This window comes from Mesoplodon mirus, assembly GCF_964341445.2.
Source record: "Mesoplodon mirus genome assembly, chromosome: X".
Lineage (NCBI taxonomy): Eukaryota > Metazoa > Chordata > Mammalia > Artiodactyla > Ziphiidae > Mesoplodon > Mesoplodon mirus.
In genome coordinates, this window is record NC_138981.1 from 112,279,738 (window position 1) to 112,299,759 (window position 20,022).

The following is a 20,022-nucleotide window of genomic DNA, read 5'->3' on the forward strand; positions in this document are numbered from 1 at the left end:
ATCTCAGATATCTGCTACTCGTAGCAAGAAAGGTAGACTCCAAACTTCGGCAAATGTGATTTTGGTGGTATAGAAAATAGCCTAACAAGACCCTCAAAAAAGCCTTCTGGGAATAACCCTATAGCATAAGGAACTCTCCTTAATTTGTGTTATACAAGCACATGCAGTTTCTATCACATTATTGAGCTATGGAATGTATAGTTCTTCATTTTGTATATTGTATCCCATTTCACAGAACTAGAGACTAAACTAGCAATTTTATATCTCTCTTTGTATACCATAGAATGCATGTTTATGATAAGCTCCTAATTGCCTTAGTGTGTGATATAAAGATCAGTAGGTTTTTAGTTGTTTTTAATTAGCTAAGGCTGATCAATATTTTCTTTAAAATCCTCTGGCCTGGAAGTGAGTTCCTGTTATGTTCCTATTGACCAACAAGAAATGGTGACAAAAGTCACAAAAGGAGCAAGTGATAATATTCATGAGAGTTTTATTAAGTTTATTAATAGAGACATATTGCTTTAGTTACCTAAAGATATCAGAAAAATACAATTTGTTTCATCTTCGTTGGTAGCTGCACTAGCTATTCCAATACAGAGGAGTAGCTAATTTATGTGTAGCTGTTGAAAACACAATGAACCAGTCACCACAATTTTAACAAGTGTTGATGCTGGAACACCCACTTCAGATAGCATCTGTAACACCGTCATGAAGAAAGTTTACAGTACACTACCTAAAGTAATGACGTTAGTTCCACATTTGCTAAGATTGGTGTCACTGCTATAGTACTAGGTTCCACTGGGGTGGCAATGAAAATTCACTCTTTCATGGTCTTTTAAACAAGGCCAAGACATATGTCTTAGAATGCTGTTTTTATTCTCTTCTTATGGTCTAAGCTTTATAGCACGTGGACTGGGCTAATATGAAGTTTATTTTGGTTGTCCACAAATAAGTCACTCCTAATATGTGTCCTCCTCTTCTCATTCTTTTTTTGTTTGTTTGTTTGTTTTTGCGGTACGCAGGCCTCTCACTGTTGTGGCCTCTCCCGTTGCGGAGCACAGGCTCCAGACGCGCAGGCTCAGCGGCCATGGCTCACGGGCCCAGCCGCTCCGCGGCATGTGGGATCTTCCCGGACCGGGGCACAAACCCGTGTCCCCTGCATCGGCAGGCGGACTCTCAACCACTGTGCCAACAGGGAAGCCCCTTCTCATTTTTTATGTATTAAAATTGTGGGTAGAACAATTTACAAGAAAGATCACAGTTACCATTAGTAAAGGGGTACATTTTCATGACAAGTGAAAATTAAGTTTACGGAATGTGTGTAGTGTGCGTGTGTGTGTTTGGGGGACCTGCAGAACAGATATAAACAAGTAGCCATAAAACAAGGTGTTGAGTATAAACAAGGTGCTCAAAAATGCAGTGACTAGGGGCTTCCCTGGTGGCGCAGTGGTTGAGAGTCCGCCTGCCGATGCAGGGGACACGGGTTCGTGCCCCGGTCTGGGAAGATCCCACATGCCGCGGAGCGGCTGGGCCCGTGAGCCATGGCTGCTGAGCCTGCGTGTCCGGAGCCTGTGCTCCACAATGGGAGAGGCCACAACAGTGAGAGGCCCGCATACCGCAAAAAAAAAAAAAAAAAAAAAAATGCAGTGACTAATTCTTCAGTGACCTCTTCAATAAGTCAAATTTGAGCTGGTTCTTAAAGAATATGTAAAGCAGATGAGGGGAAGGCAAAAGGGATTTCTGGAGCAAAGACACTGAGTGCAGAGAGTGCAAAAGTATATTCAAGGAAAAGTTAGTGGTCTGTGAGGCTTGAGTATAATTTAAAAGAGTGCTGAGGAGCACAACAGCCATGCCTATCTTTTTATTTTGCTATGAGACTTGGATGCTATCTGACTTCCTGCATAGTTTCATTAGCATCACCTAGAAGTCCTACAGAAGAATACCACCCACACTAAGATTCTCTAATGAAACTGGGATACTGGAAGATAGATAAAGGGACAGTAAAAATGTAAAATGAAAGATAATTAGGAAAAAGAAATTGGAGACTGGAAAGTAGAGGAATGATTTAAGGATGCTCACTTCAAACACTGGACACAGTGTTGGGGTGCAGCAGTAGATCTTAGGGATATAATAGTTATTTCTGAACCAGGATTTGGGCCTAGAATATTAAAAGCACAATCACATTTTTTAAAAGTCGTCTAGTAGTGGCTTTGACTGCAAATCAGGAGGTAGTTTTCACATGGAAGCCAAGTGCAAAAGGCAGTCATTTGCCAACAGAGATCAGTAGCCGTGATAAGGGTCATCTTTAAATGCCAAGGGCAGTGCTTTGTAAGTCAGATACTGCTATGGATGCATTTGCCCAAGATCCACATATTTGACCAACTGACCTCCACAGAGTAGACCTTCTGTTCTTTATTAAAGCAAAAGCATTTTTTCTGACTTTCAGAACACAGGACACTGAGGGCTTTGGTGTTATGGAATAGTTCTGAGACTTCTCTTCCAAACACATGTCACTATCTTCATTCCCTCTTCCTTTTCTCACCTTATACAATTTGTCTTCTTCTTAATTCTCTTCTCTTAGCTTAGCTTAGGTCTTCCAAGGACATCTACAGGAGTTGGTTTAGCACTATTGATGACCCCCCACAAAGGTTCAAAAGGGAGTACAGATGTATATTAGAAGACCTCCAAGAAATGCTAGTGGAATTCTTGAGAATCCGCATGATCTGAAATTGGGAAAATTCTTATTGAACATTTGAAAGTATTAGACCATACCATAGAATGTTTAGAGTTGTAATGGGCCTTAGAGAACACATAATACAATTTCCTTACTTCATATATGAAAAAAATTAGCGGAGAGGTGAAATGACTTGTCCAAGGAACACAGTTATTGATAAATAAAGGAACTAACACTTAGATTTCCTGTGAAATCACTGTTTTTTAAGGCCAAAAGGACACGTACTGAATTATTTAGTTTCTTTTTTATTATGGCAAAAAAAAAACCCCATGTAACATGAGATCTACCCTCTTAACAAATTTTTAAGTGTATACTACAGTATTGTTGTTTACTGTACAATATGCACATTCTTGTACAGCAGATTTCTAGAACTTTTTCATCTTGCATAACTTTAGTTTCTTTAATGGTCTGTTGAAGTTACATTTTTAGTGATGGCAATGTCAGTGCTTTCTAGGTAACCTCTTGAGCTTTTATTTTATATGAAGTCATATCAATATAATCTGGTGTCTTACTTCAAGTTGCTTTATTTTAATTTAATGAGAAGGATTCCAGGTTGTATGGGAACGATACTCTCTTACACACAGTTTTATATTTAAAGAATAGGACCTTGATACATTTTATTCAATTAAAATTTAAAAGTTCTGTTCAACAGAGGCAGGATAAGCAAAGTTAAAAGACAAGCGGCAAACTGGGAGATGATATTTACAAAGTACAAGGGATTAGTAGGCAGAATAGATAATCTCCTTCAAATCAATAAGAAAAAGATTAACAACCAAATAGAATAACTGGCAAATGATATGAATAGGCGATTCATAGAAGAGGGAACCCATGTGGCCAGTAAACACATGGAAGGATATTAAACCTCACTAGTTAAGTGAGAGAATGGTCAATAAAACACCGTGAGACATCATTTCATGCCCACAGAATTGGCAAAATGTTTTAAGTCTGACAACACTGAGTGCTGAAAAGTGTGGAGAAACAGGAACCCTCTTTTACTACTTGTGGAAGTATAAAATAGTTGTTATGGACTGAATGTTTGTGTTTCCCCAAAATTCTTACGTTGAAATCCTTACCTCCAATGTGTTAGTACTAGGAGGTGGAGTCTTTGGGAGGTAATAAAGTCATGAAGGTGGAACCCCCAGGAATGAGATTAGTGTCCTTATGAAAGAGACCCCAGAGAGTTCTTTAGCCCTCTTTTCTGCCATGTGAGGATACATAAGTTGACAGTCTGAAACCTGGAAGAGGGTCCTTACCAGATCATGACCACACTGGCACCCTGATTTCAGACTTCCAGTCTCCAGAACTGTAAGAAATAAATTCCTATTGTTTATAAGCCACCCAGTCTATGATACTTTGTTATAGCAGCCTGAGCTATAAGATAGTGGTATTACAACTCTGGAGAACAACTTGGCAATGTCTAGTAGAGCTGAAGATGCACACACTGTGGAACACAGAAATGCCACTTCAAAGTGAAAAAAACACACAATACACAGGAGACAAATACAATGATGGCTTTGGAGTACATTTTGTAATAGTGAAAAATGAGAAAAAAACTAAAAACTCCATCAAAAAAGAAACGGACATGTTGAGAAACAGTCATTCATAAAGTGAAATACTCTATAGCTGCTAAAATGAATGGGTATGTATATCAATATAGATAAATCTCAGAAATATTAATATTGAGTGGAAAAAGAAAGTTGCTTAAAGATATGTAAAGTATGATATAAATATTGTAAATACTAAGCCTATGCAAAATATGTTTCTAGATGCTTACATGTACAAACACATGGATGGGCAAGACCCACACCAACTTCAGGATGATAGTTCCTTTGGGGAAGAAGGGAGGAAAATGTGGCTAGGGAGAGGTACAAAGTAAACTTCAATTGGTCAACCCTACCTGTATTCTTAAAGGACTGTTAACAAATATGGAAAATATTAATGTTTGGTAAGTCTGTACATGTACAGTGGGTATAACCGTATATCACGTTTTTCTCTATATTTGAAGTTTTTCATAACACAATACTTTCTGAAGGAATGGAGAAGTACATTTCCTTTACAACTATTGTTCCTTACTTTAGAAAACTAAAGTTAGCCATATGGTAGATATTATGTCAACTCTGAACCCTGTTTTGTCAGCCATCAGCTTATGCAGTTCAAATCGAGAGAGCTGGGCTTAGGGTCCCTTTTTTTATTTTAAATAAAGCCCTCAAAGAGATAAGCATATGCAATTACACATCATAAACTTTCACTATATATATTGTCAAGTGCATACTAGGATCACATTTTAAATCATTCATTTGTTGTGCCTCAAAAGTGACAGCATCTGCAGACATTAGCTCCATATTCAAGCCAGTGAGATGAGTCACCATGCCCTTTGTTAACTTCATAAAACATTCTCTACTTTCAGGTGAACTTTCCTGTGCTTGGATTAGGTCTAGACATTAATTTGGAGTGTACACTGTTTTTAGTTTGAGGAAAACACAAGGCAGCAGCCTGATGCTTTGCAAATGGTGTAGAAAAATTCTTAAAAGTCAACATGAAATAGTTCAAACATATACAATTGAAAGCACTTTAGTAGCCAGAGCTCAGTGAGGAAATAAAATCCTAGAACATTTAAGAGGGAACTAACTTCAACTAATTTGAGAAAGTAATTTACATGGTCTTAAAAATGGTTTATAGAGAAATGGTCACTATCCAAATCACATAGACTACTGGTTTCTGAGCCTATGTCAATATCAGGAAATTATACACACTTGCTGGGGTTTATGTAGATAAAACAGACTGTGTTGATGGACCCAACTCTACTAATAGGCTAATTAACCCGGCCCCAAATTCAGAAACTCATGAAAAGCATTTAAATTCATGTTAAATGTAAATGTGCAATTATCTGTAATCTTGATACCCAAAATAAACAGCACTCAGAACCATAGGAAAGCCCTAATAAAACATTTGAGATTGAGAACTTGATTTTTAGGAGTTAGAAAAGTAATCAAAGAGCAAAACCAGTCATGCTAGGGCAGCGTTTCATTTATACACTGTGTCTAGGAACAGAGCTAATAATCCATAAGGTCTGAAAAGTCATGAAGTTCCTCCAAATTTAGGCAGAGGCACAGCTATCTATAAATGGGCTGATTTCTAAATGTGGATACATGCTCCAAAATACTACAAAGCTTTGCAGTTGTACTGTACCCTCTGATTGGAATACTCTTCTCCACTCCTCTTTGCTAGGCTATAATTACTCATTCTCTAAGCCTCAGCATGAACATCACTTTCATGGGAAGTCTTTCCACCTTCTCTACCCTCCACATTTCAGGTTCTGTATTCCTGCCAGGTATTCTATTACCCTCTTAACAATCACCCATTATAGTACTTTAAACTTTGTCAACTTCCTTCCTAGACTTAAGCTCGTGAGCCAAGAATCAGTCCTCCCTTGACTAGTATAATTTTCTCCCAGCAAAGCATAGTACCTGGCATACAGTAGGAACTTGACAAATATCTGTGGAATATATTAATGAATGAATGGATGCATGCATAGCCAGATATAAGTATGTTAATGTGTTGATCAAATTCCACACAGTGCAAAGTTACCATTTAAAAAAGCATATTAGATAACATAAGGGTTTATATGTATATTTCTTTAAATGTGATGAACTGTATTATGCATGTGTTTATGAAGAGGGAGGGACTTTCTAAAAACACAGATACTAGTATGTCTAAATCCTGAGGAGTCATAATTTTTCAGATTTATGTATTTATGCTCAAACTGTGTCCATCCATGTTTCATTTATTCTTACAACCTCCAAGAAAAATAGGTAAGGACAGATATTATCACTGTTATTTTTCTGAAGGGGAAATGGATTGAGAAGTGAAGTGAACTTGCCCAACTGTAAATGGTATTCCAGTATCCGAGTTGATGCTCCAGCCACTAGAACAGTGTATCCCGGCAAGATTACAATTATTATCACAATCATTTTAGAGTGGGAGAAACAGATATGAGCAAATATCTGAGACAGAAAGAAAGCTCATAATTCATACTCACTAATCTGCTTTGCAGGCTCTAGCAAAGGTAATTTAACTTCCGAGTTCAAGTTACTTACTTAACCAGCACATACACACAAGGAGATATTAGGGCTGGGATGGAAGTTTACTTTGAGTTTTAAGTTGATAAAATTCTGCATTAACATTAGTCATTCAATTTCAGAGAAGAAATCAACAGCCTGATTAGATGAAATGCATTTAACAAGAATGACCAAGATTTCAGAAAGAAGAATTAAATCCAATATTTTTATGAAATACTATTGATAAAAAAAGTTGAGGGCTTCCCTAGTGGCGCAGTGGTTGAGAGTCCGCCTGCCGATGCAGGGGACACGGGTTCGTGCCCCGGTGTGGGAGGATCCCACATGCCGCAGAGTGGCTGGGCCCGTGAGCTGTGGCCACTGAGCCTGCGCATCCGGAGCCTGTGCTCCGCAACGGGAGACGCCACAACAGTGAGAGGCCTGCGTACCACAAAAAAAAAAAAAAAAAGTTGAGTCTGATTTATCTTTGTAATTAATACCACGTGGAAAAATCACATTGAGATCAAAATATCTATATTAGTTGAGCTCCTTTCTGAGCCCTTTATGATCTAGTTTAATCACCATTACACGAAAGCACTGAAATGAGCTTCTATTCTCCATATCTCTTTTCCTTAAGAAAATCAATAAAATTCAGTAGGGTGTTTTCAAACCCAGGAAGCAAAGTAGGTACTGCTCCCAAAGCAGTTCTGAGGTCAACTATGAATGAGATTTTATTACATTTTCAGCCTCACATGATGCCTTTCCATCAAAGAACTCAAGGACTTCATAGGAATGGCTACTTCCCTGGAGTTTGATCAGCAGGGATCCATGGAAGGTGCCTTTGTCCTGAAGTGAAAGGCAAAGGTGACCTTCTTAGACTGAGCGTGGTGGAGATCAGGCATACTATTGTCATGGGCTCTATTAACCAATTTTCACTGGCAGATAATATTCAAACTCCAAAGGAAAATTTCAATGTTAAATATATTCTATGTGTTTATAATATTTATTGTAACAAATATCAATGTGCACTTCTTTATTCTAGCCCTTCTAGTTTCACCCTATCTCTAATGTACTTGCCGATACTGCTTTTCCTTTTAGGTCTTTCTCTCTGATGGGCTAGTTGTTCCTCTGTGCTCCAGGGAAATAATAAGTAATAAGGACAAAAGCTACCTATACCTCAAGAGCTGACATAAGAAGGTAAATATTAGGGCAGGGTACCATAATTATAATAACTGCTTTGATTACATGCCTACTACATGCCACAGTGCCACCCTGAAGCAAAATGATGTGATCTAAATATGGTGTCAGGTGGTATGTGAAATCCCAAGCTTTCACATCTTTTATGGCCAAAGGGATGATGCACAACTTGTTGGGATAATAATAATGGCTAACATTTTTTAAGAGCACAGTCCAGGCACCATTCTACGAGCTTCAAATGCATTGACTCATTTAATCCTTACAATAACCCTACTAAGGTATGTGGTATTTTAATGCCCATTACAAAGATGAAGAAACTGCTACTGAAGGGTGAAATCACTTACTCAAGGTCACACAGCTGGAAAGTGATGGGGCTAGAATTCAAAGCCAAGCAGTCTGGCTCTGGAGTCTACATGCTTAACCACAACATTAATAACAAATTGGTTGAGATTAGGAATTGTCCCAACAGAAAAAAAAATCACACAGTTTTAGGGTTGGAAAGAAACCTAAAGATTATTTAGTCCGCAACCTAAATGTCCATGGACAGATGAATGGATAAAGAAGATGTGGCACACGCATAGCACAGGGAGATCAGCTTGGTGCTTTGTGACCACGTAGAGGAGTGGGATAGGGAAGGTGGGAGGGAGGGAGACGCAAGAGGGAAGAGATATGGGGACATATGTATATGTATAACTGATTCACTTTGTTATAAAGCAGAAACTAACACACCATTGTAAAGCAATTATACTCCAATAAACATGTTAAAAAAAAAGATGTGGCACATATATACAATGGAATATTACTCAGCCATAAAAAGAAATGAAACTGAGTTATTTGTAGTGAGGTGGATGGACCTAGAGTCTGTCATACAGAGTGAAGTAAGTCAGTAAGACAAAAAAAAATACCGTATGCTAATGCATATACATGGAATCTAAAAAAAAAAAATGTACTGATGAACCTAATGGCAGGGCAGGAATAAAGACGTAGACGTAGACATAGAGAATGGACTTGAGGACATGGGTGGGGAGGGGGAAGCTGGGGGTGAAGTGAGTAGCAGTGACATATATACACTACCAAATGTAAAATAGTTAGCTAGTGGGCAGCAGCAGCATAGCACAGGGAGATCAGCTCGGTGCTTCGGGAAAACCTAGAGGGATGGGATAGGGAGGGTGGGAGGGAGGCTCAAGAAGGAGGAGATATGGGGATATATGTATGCATATGGATGATTCACTTTGTTGTACAACAGAAACTAACACAGTATTGTGAAGCAATTATACTCCAATAAAGATGTATAAAAAAAAGAAAATGATGATAAGGCAGTCAGGAAATCAGATTTTTTTCCCTTTGATGTCATTAGGTGATTTGATCTCTGGACATGATTTTCCATTGTTGAGCTTTACAGATTTTGTGGAGGCTAAAGCTTGAAGTCATAACATTTTTTAAACATCTTTATTGGAGTATAATTGCTTTACAATGGTGTGTTAGTTTCTGCTTTATAACAAAGTGAATCAGCTATACATATATATATATCCCATATCTCCTCCCTCTTGCATCTCCCTCCCTTTTGATAGGGAGGATCAACAGAGGAGGAATCTCAGGCCAGAACTGCTGCTGGGGAGCTGCAAGGCGTTTCTGGACTAGGATCAAGAGGGAGTCTTCCCTAAACAAAGCAGTTGGCTAGGTTTGTCTTCCTATTTGAACTTCAACAGACAAAGACTGCAAGAGAAGACAAGATAAACTACTCAGGAGGCCTGGAAGATGAGAGCCCTGAGTTGGTACTCACTGGCTTGTTGACATAAGGAAAACAGTATCACCAATACATTCCCCTGCTCAGAGGCATAAGCAACAGAAATGCAGTGGAGTTTAAAGCAGGTTGCAGGGGGAACAACCTGGCAAAACCAGACACCCCCCGCTCCCTCCCTCAGGATGGGTAAATAAATCTCAGCAAGACATCTTATCAAGCATCCATTTCTAGGGTATTGGATCTCAGGGTGGGTAGGTGCTTCTCAACTTGTATTCCTCGTGGGGCCTGAGGAAGATTCGGTGAGGACCACAGGAGAAATCCTCCAGGGAGCAAGGAGCCTTCCATTCTTTGGGTAACAGCAACTAGATCTGATTAAAGTAATTCTCTGAAAGTCTTTTAGACTTGGAAATAATCTGAGATCATCCTTTTTTCATAGATTGAAACAGTGATATCAAAAGAGGTGAAATGAAAAAAAAAAGAGGTGAAATGACTTGCCCAAGGGCTCACCCTAAGCTGGTAGCAGAATTTAGGCTCTGTCATGTTCTCTGACGGCTCCCTGCCCCCATCCTCCCCTAGCCCTGCATTGTATCACACTGGTGCCTCTTTAGGAATTAGCTAAATTAAACTGGCAAGATTCAGCTTTATTTCTTTTATAGACAGAATGTTAGTGATATACCGGGAATAGAATATAAAGAAGTAATGCAACACACACACACACACACAGATTATTTAGTCCAACCTTCTTATTGTACCAGTGAGAAAACGGAGGCAGAGCAAGGTTAAACAACTGGCCTAAGGTCACACAGTTTGCAAGTAGCTTGAACTTGCATTATAGTGCAGGTCTTCTAAACCCTAGTCAAGTGTTCATTCCATTATATCATATTATGCTTTCCCAGATACATTCATATGGCAAAATACAAGTAGAATTCAGTTATACTGTCTTTTCTGGGCCTGCACCTGACCTATTGAACATGGCTAGAGAACATTCCCATAGCTGAGCTGACAGGCTTCACTTTCATTTAAAGTAATCACAATCACAAGCCTCAACTGATTGCTCATCTCTGTGCAGCAATGCTACTTCTGCATTAAACTTGCTTTCCCACTCTTCAAAGTGACTATGATATATCTTCACCTCTCTCCTCAATCCTCCCACATCTTCCCCACTCCTCTCCCACTTCCTGCCCTTAGCTGATGATCTTGCCTCACATTATGGAGAAAACAAATGTCATCAGGAAGAGCTCTCTCATCTTCCCACCACCAAATCTACAAACTGACCTACATCTTTATCTATACTCTGTCTCTTCTGTCTTTTTAAAATAGAGTGTCCCTGAATCCCATCTTCTCTTGCCTGCTCAAAGACTTTGCTCCTGCAGACATCCCTTTTCTTCTGCATCATCAGTTTTCCCTTTTTACTGGATGTCAGTCTTGATTTCTACTCTTTCAGTGTCCTGCATTTCTCAACCATCAGTAAATCCTGCCTATTGATTCTAACTTCAAAAGACATCTTGAATCTCTCCATTTTTGCTAACATCATCTTTGTCCAAGTCACCATTTTCTCTTACCTAGACTCCTGCAATAAAAAAATGGCCTTCTAATAGGCTGTCCTGCTTCCATTCTTGCCCACCTTTAACTCATTCTCCACTGAGCAGCCAAATTAGTCTTTATAAAATATATTTTAAAATTCATATTACTCCCATGCTTATAAACTTTCTATGGATTCCCACTGCTTTTAGAATAAAATCCAAAATTCTTGAGGTCTATAAACCCTGTATGATGTGGCCCCTATTTACCTCTCCCAACGTCATCTCATGGCATGTTCCCTTTCACTCAACTGTGCTAGCTTTCCCTCTGTTCCTACAACACACCCAGTCCTTTCTTGCCTCAGAGACCTGTGCTTACTGTCCCTTAGTCTCTTTGTGTGACAGATACCTTCTCTGTTACCAGATCTCAGCCTGAAATGACTCTTTTCAGAGAAACCTACCTTCCATTATATCTATGTAGGTCCTGCCAATTTTTTTCATCAATAGCTGTGCTAGCACTTATCACCACCAGTAGGAATTTTACACATGTACTTATTTCTTTGTTCACTTGTCTGCTTCAAAGCTCAGTGAGGTCAGGGACCTTTGTATATCTTTCTTTCACTGTTGTATTTACAATATCTAACAGTATGTGGCACCAAGTAGGTGCTCAATAAATTTTTGCTGAATTATGAAATGAATGAATTAATCAGTGGATACCATTGAAAAATATCTGGGACAATGGTCAAATGGGGAGAGACACAGTACTTAGAATAAACCAAAAGAAAAGGAGGAAGAAGTCAATTCATGCCATCCAAAATATGGATGCTCTTCTTCAGGTCTTCTATAATCACTTATCAACACATTGCTATCAAAGGTACTCTAACCAGGGGAAAATAACTCTGACTTCTTTAGGGAAAGAATCTGGCTGGTTTCATGATCCTAAATCTTTTGCCAAACTGCAATCAGCAGACAGCAGATTCTGATCTCCTTTTGTGGTGATCTCTTTCTGAATGGGAAAAAAAAGAATATCTGCAAAGTTAACCCATATAAGGGACAGGACCTTGAGGATGATAATCATTTGTCAAATATGCTCCTTCTCACTACACACACTTGAACAGAAAGTGGGAGTTACATTTTACTTGGTTATTTTTACCTCAAGTCATTTATTCCTCTGCTAAGTAGTTTATCGATTCTTCAACATCAATTTAGAGCTGGCGTTTACAGCACTCCGTCAGAAATCTTATAGTGCTCAAAATAAATGTCTTGCCCAAACAATACCATGTCAGTTGTTGAAGATGTAACTCAGGAAAACAAATGCACCTAAAGTTAGAAACTAAATACAGATATCACCTCATACACACACACTTGGGATGTGACCTTTCTAAGAACAGAAAATAAAAGAGAAAAAACTCTATAACATATGAAGAATTCAGTAGTATAAGGAGGCTAATAAGGAAAGTGTTAGAATTCACTATAGTCTACTACCTCCCACTGATGTTCCATAAGAGTTATTTTACACAGGAAGCACAAGGTTGCCAAATGTTCTTATTCTACATTTCCTGTACTAGCTTCACATCCTACACATCTAGCCCTAGTATTAAAAGTATTGCCCATGATATTTTACTTCCTGGCCTCTAAAGCATGAGCCTCCAAGACCTGCCTATAAACCTTTCGGCATTCGAATTCCAACTTTCATCCTGTAGAAAGCACATCTGCCTACACAGACCACCCCCTTCTAGCCAAATGTTGGTTATGATCAAATGCTTTGGGATTAGGAGTGAGGAAGTCTTGAGTTACATATCTAAGTATAACCCATTAACTGATGGGCCAGAGAAACACAAGAAAGACAGAAATGTTTTAACAGTGTCACCCAAGGTGTAAGTATTCATGTATAATGACACATACATACAGGACTAAATTTCCTTTTCACCTTAGAAGGAAAGCAGGCGCTAAACTTTCTTGAGTCTTAGCATTGCACATTTAAAATAACTGCTTTACATTTTTGATTTGGAGTTGAAACTCATCTGAGACACTTAGGGGATTCCCCAAAGTGCACCAGAATTTGGGCATATATGAAATTTTAATTACTTTCCATTCCTTTTCTCCAATTTCCTCATAATTGCTCTTCCTGATATGGTCCTATGTTCTTTAGGGGATTGTGGAAAGGGTTTCAACACACTAGGTGGTCTTATAAAACTGCATGACCAGGCAGGGCCATTCCTTCAACAAATATTTACTGAGTAAATACCTGCTGAGTAAGTACCTGCTAGGTGCCAGGCACTGTTCTAGAGGCTGGCATAACAGGCCCACAGAAGGGATGCACATGTTAAGAGAGTAACAAGGAGAGAAGGATATCTGATTTCTAAGGCTGTTACTTTTTTGTTTTTAATCAGGCAATGGAACAGCAACTACCATAGGCTGTCAGTAGCAGGTTAGATATCAAACAAGAGGTCTCTTCCTCAGGGCACCCTCCTTTCTAAGTCCAGCATGGCACACCTCAGGATCCAGGGAAAAGAGATCTGAAAAATGGAGGCAATTTTGTGCTGAGTAACTGAGACAAACGGAACACTCTCTAAAGCCAGCTACCCAAACCACCCCTGCCCTGAGCCCAGTTCACTGCCGCTTGCTTTATATCTTGGGTTTAAGGTCACCTTTTTTCTCCCCGTCCTTCTACTGCAGCACATAGAGGAAGTTCAGGTACAGAAATATCTTTACTCTTGTGAGAGGAAACCTTAAATTTCTACACTGGTCATTCATTCATTCAACAAATATTTAGTAAGCACCTACTATGTGCCAGGGATGGCTCTTGGTGCTAGGACTATATCAGTGAACAGATAGATATTAAGCCCTACTCTCATGGAGTTTACAATTTAAATGGGAGTTGTTGAGGTAATAACCCCACAGCTTAATAGTGGTTCAGGTGATTACACATTCCCTTCTTGTTTTTCCTTTCTCTAGCTACTACTACAGAGACCCGCCTTTGGGCCTATGTCTTTTTGCTGCTTTTTTAAAAACTGAAGTGTAGTTGATTTACAAACCTATATTAATTTCAGGTGTATAACACAGTGATTCAATATTTTAACAGATTATACTTTATTTAATGTTATTATAAAATAATGGCTATATTTCCCTGTGCTGTGCAATATATCCTTGTTGCTTATCTATTTTATATATAGTAGTTTGTATCTCTTAATTCCATAACCCTATTTTGCCCCTCCTTCTTTCCCTCTCCCCATTGGTAACCACAAGTTAGTTCTCTGTATCTGTGAGTCTGTTTCTGTTTTGTTATACTCACTAATTTATTTTGTTTTTTAGATTCCACATATAAGTGATAACATACAGTATTTGTCTTTTTCTGACTTATTTCACTAAGCATAATACCCTCCAAGTTCATCCATGTTGTTGCAAATGGCAGAATTTCATTCTTTTTATGGCTGAGTAATATTTCATTGTGTGTGTGTGTATATATATATATATATATATATGCATAAAACATCTTCTTTATGCATTCATTTGTTGATGGACACTCTTAGGTTGCTTCTATATCTTGGCTATTATAAACAGTGCTGTTATGAACACGGGGGTGCATGTATCTATTCAAATTAGCATTTCATTTTTTTCAGAGATATACCCAGGAGTGGAATTGCTGCCTCATATGGTAGTTCTATTTTTAGTTAAAAATTTTTTTTGGCTGTGCTGCACAGCATGCAGGATCTTAGTTCCCCAACCAGGGATCGAACTTGTGCCCCCTGCAGTGGAAGCATGGAGTCTTAACCACTGGACCCCAGGGAAGTCCCTATTTTTAGTTTTTTGAGGAACCTCCATATTATTTTCCACAGTGGCTGCACCAATTTACATACCCAACAGTGTGCAAGGGTTCCCTCTTCTCCACATCCTTGCCAACATGTGTTATTTGTGGTTTTTGTAATAAAATGGCAATAAGTATATTCCTATCAAAGATTACTTCACCTTCTTGGTATTTTGATGTTTCTATATTCCACTTTCACACCTAGATGTAGCCTTGATGCCCTCTTTCAGCTGTCTCTGCTCCTTTTTCAGGTCCTCAGGCACATCCCCTTTAGTTGTGATTTTCTCTAATGAACAGAGCTCTCCTTACAATGGTACCTCATATTTCTTAAATCCTGGTGACAGCAATTTGACCAAAAGTGCCAGGGCACTGGGCTCTGGCTTTTAGTCTTGGGAATCTCTGATTAGCCTCTTAGCTGAGCCTCCAACTCCATTTACAAATCCTTGCTTTCCTTAACTCCTCTCTAATATTTTATTTTTGTTTACTTTGTACTTCTATTTTTTTCCTGACAAACATTTCTCAAACAAGGTGAGAAAGGAAGATAGCTGGGAATATGAAACAGCAGGATTCAATTTAAATAAATCTATTTGTTTAAAAAAATCTGGATTGTCAAGGATGATTTGAAAAAGAAAGTTTTGGAGGCCAGGTACCATGTCTTCATAAAACTCTGATCTCATATATACACTATTGCTTCCTGTGGAATTTCTGCAAGCTGTTCTTTAAAATAATTGTGCTGTGTGTTTCTGGGTTCTTATGAGGTTTTAACATTTTGAAGCCACAGGGGCAAACAGGAAAATCTTAAAATGTGATTGCTCAGTAGTCAAAGAAGAAATTTCCCATTTTCCCCACCCTCCAATTTTTTCCATCCCATCTGAAATAGAAAACAAGCTGAAAATATTTCAGTCCAAAGGGTAATTTTATGAAAAAGATAAGCACCTAGGAATAGAGGCTTATAATGAAAGTGTCTCCTCTACCATAGAGCAACACTAATGTAATTCAATAAAGTTTATAAAACCATCCCTGCCAATCAAAATCTAGAAAAGACAATTTCCTGTTTGTGGAAATAGATGTGATACTGAACAGAACCAAATCAGGCTGCAATTAACTTTGAAAAAACCTGATACACTAGATTCAGGTTAGCTAGAAGAATGTTGCTGCATTTTAACACATTTGCATACTAGTTTAATAAAATTAAGATTTCCAAGAGAATTCTCATCCTAGGGCATGGAGAGGGGGAGCAGAAGGAGTTACATAGAAAAAAAGTTATATAGGAAAAATAGCTGCCATTCACTGAGAGTTTACTATGTGCAAGGCACTTTTCCAAGTGCTTTATATATATTTTCTCATTTAATTCTCACCATAATTTTAACAGGTGGGTGTTCTTATTAGCTCAGTTTTACAGATGAGGCAACTGAATCTCAGAGATTAAGTTAGATGCGTAAATTTACACAAGTAATAATAGGTAGAATTCAGACCCAGGTCTGCTCTTAACTGCTAGGCCATGCTGCCACTCATAGAATATATAAAAAATATATCTATATAATATATACTTACATATAATAAATATATATATTTATAATAGATAAATTCTAGATACCCAGACTGCCTAAATCAGTTACAGTCAACTATAATTTACATCACACAGGAGCCCCTGGGAGGTACAGAGAAGCAGGGTGAGGGAAGGTGATGAGCACAGGCCCACATCAGGACCCAGGCAGATCATTTCTACACTCCTGGGACTGTTGCAGGATGAAGTTCCCAGGCTTCTTTTTAAAAATGAAAGTACCCTTTTCTTCTGATTTTAAAATAATGCATGCATATTATGATTGTTGCTGTTTTAAAATCAGACAATAGGAAATGTTTTAAAAAGCGAAAATTTAAAAAAGCAAATGAAAATCTCACCCTTACTCCTGACAACTGGTAATAACATTCTGTGTAAATCCTTCCAAACAAGTTTTTGTTTGTATACCCCTAGCCTCCCCCTCCAATAACTGTTTTAAAAACAGGACTGTATTGTGATTTTATTTTATCCCTTCTAACATATCATAAGTATCTACCCAAAGAATATAGATCTCTGTTGCTGTTTTAATGGATTTATGATATCCATTATAGAGATGTATCATAATTTGCTTAGCTATTCCTCTCTTAAATGGTTTCCAGTTGCCATGATGATAAAGAAAGCTGCAACAAACACACTGGTACATCTCTGGTAAATATTTTATCCTGTGGTCATTAACCCTGAACTTGAAATTCCACAAGACTTCAGGAACCTCAACCTTACCTATGTGCACTCCCTTGATAAATGATGGCTAAAACATTCATTCACTCATTCATTCATTCAACAAATATTTATTGGGTGAACATGTTGTTCCAGACACAGGCCTATGCTCTGAGGATATGCAGTGAGTAAAACAGACAAAAATCTCTGTCCTCAGAAAACACACATTTAGAGGATGAAATTAATGATAAACAAAATAAATGATATTGTGTAAGAAGGTGGCAAGTGTTAAAGAGAAAAATAAGCAAGAAAAGGGGAACTACTTCTACAGTCATTCAGCATTTATTCCCTCTATCATCATGCTATTCAGTTTAATTCACTAAACATCTGTTGAGCCCCTACGTTATGTTCTAGGTTACTGTTCTAGGTATTGGGAATGGTGCATGTAGAGCTGAATGAAGTATGAGTCTTAGGGTAGAGAAGCTCACAATTATTTTCTTCCTTGTGACTTAACCATTTCATCTGTGTGTGTTTTGTCTTCAAAACTAGATTAGAAAACCCTCAAGGGCAAAAGTCCATGTTTTATACTTCTCTTGTGTTCTCCTGAGCTTTTAGCATAATGTTTCTTTTTAACAGAATTAATGGTTAATGCATGCTTGTTATGTACTGTAAAAAAAATTCTAAATGAATTAGCTAGTCATGAAGCAGCATGACAGAGCAGAAAGAGCACTTGATTAGGAGCCCTGAGACCTGGCTTCTACTCTAAGCTCTGATGCCAATTAGTTATATTGGCTTCAGATGAGTCATTTAACGCCTTTGAACCTCAGTTTCCCCATCTATAAAACAAGGATATCAAGCTAAAGGTTCTATAACATCCCAGTTAGCTCTGCCATTCTCTTACTCTACTGAAATGAGTTATGTCACATGTATTACCATGAATGTTTTGCCTTTGGGGATAACATACACTAGAAGCAACTCGAGGAATAAATTCTGCTAAAAAGTGTAGCCTTGACACAAGCAGATCAGCTAGAAAGAGGGAGATGATTTCGAAAGGAGAAACTTTTTGTGATAGCAAATGGAGCTGCCAGCATAGTCTTTGAACTCTCCTTCACCATCAGCCAAAGAGAAGCTTCAGTTAATCTTCACTAAAAATGACAGTCTGCAAGTATTTTGGACCTCCAGGTCGAGGCTAAGTTGGCAAGAACTAAATGAAGAGAAACCATTTTATAGGGTCACTGCTAAGCCCAGAATCATGGGATTTCTGAAGAAAGTGTTTATGGGTGACTAAATCAAAGGCCTCAGTTAGGTCAATAAAAATGGTTCTAATAATATATGCCTCATACATTGTTTCTGAAATAACATTGGTGCTTTAAGTAAAGTTGAACTGAGAGAAAGGCTAGCTGTGAAACATAACTAGACTACATTTAGAGAATTCCCTTCTCTAGGGGATTGAGCATCTGGGAATTTTATTAAAAATTCATGTAATGTTGGCAAGGCACATGGATCAGTGTATGAGAACTCTGATTTTTGATCGTTTTGTACAATGCATAATGCCAAATTGATCAGTGTCTCCAGAAAGAATGCACACATTCAAAGACTCAATTGGCTTTCGATGGGGATTCCAGCCAGTTTGAGGAGCAACTGATTGAAAAATCTTACGCTTTTATGTTTGTATTTCTCCAGAGAAGTTCTTGACTAGCTTCTCTCCAACCCACTGTCTTCCCAGGTCATCTTTTGCTGTCATCTTTGCCATAGGAAGTAGTGATAAGCACACTCCTAGATGCCCTTCCAATTCTCTCAAGACAAAGGAGGTTAATGATAGTGTCGTCTCACTTCTACTACTGACAGTGATGGAATTCCTAAAGAGCTCATTTTTCCCTGAAATACTTTACTTTAGAAAGGTAGCCCAAAAAAAGGTAAAGAAAGGCTGAGGAAGAGAAAGAAAGGGTAAGCTATTTAGCTATATCTGTGGGTTATTTTCCTTATGGTATGGTACATTTGTATTTTTCTGTTAAATGAAACCCTTTGTGTTCTGGATGAGAATGCTATATGAATCACAGATGGCTTTTGTAATTGGCCAATATTAGAAATACAAAGGTGTCTGAATGAATAGATAAGTGACATTATCATAAGATTGTAAAGGGAAGAACCATACGGCAGATTAATGCAAGAAATTATTAAAATGAAAGAGTTGGAATTTGAAAGTGGGTGCTAATTTCATTTGGATTATAAACTATTGCAATTAGAAAAGAGAACCCTGGAAGCTAATCAGTTTTCATTAATGGATTTCTTTTGGTCCTGTCCAATGATTTATAAATTTGTTCTTGCAACAGATCCTTGGAATGACTTCTCTCCATGTGACGGACCAGGGCATCAACTTATACTTTTCCTGTGCGAATAGCTCATCTACATGGCAACACAAGTGAAGCCTGTCTACCTGTGAGCTCTGAGTACCCAACTAAGTCCACAAAAGGCCTAGAAAGGACATGGCTCTCACTAACCAGTAGATGTGTCAACTTAGATTCATATAATTTTAGAGTTGAAATGGGCCTTTGAGTTTACCTTACTCTTAACCCCGCTTTCAGTGAAGTAATCTCATGCACAGCATGTCTGAAAGCAGTACCTAGACCCTGCTTAAATACTTTCAAGGCTGGAAAAGTCCCTGCTTCACCAGAACACCCATCCCACTGCCAGACAGTTTGAGTAGAAAGGTTTCCCCATTATGCTAGGCTAAAATCTGCCTTCT

At 38.3% G+C, this 20,022-nt stretch overlaps 1 protein-coding gene across 16 annotated transcripts in view; it reads right to left on the reverse strand.

Annotated features, from left to right (window-relative positions):
• ENOX2 (ecto-NOX disulfide-thiol exchanger 2) overlaps positions 1-20,022 on the reverse strand; it is a 281,454-nt gene that overhangs the window by 190,188 nt on the left and 71,244 nt on the right. The window contains exon 1 of one of the 16 annotated variants that reach the window (XM_082609142.1): positions 3,988-4,015. The exons of the other annotated variants lie outside the window; for them this stretch is intronic. The gene's annotated coding sequence lies outside the window, so the exon portion shown is untranslated. Of the gene's footprint in view, positions 1-3,987; positions 4,016-20,022 lie in introns of those variants that run through there. 16 annotated transcript variants of the gene reach the window in all.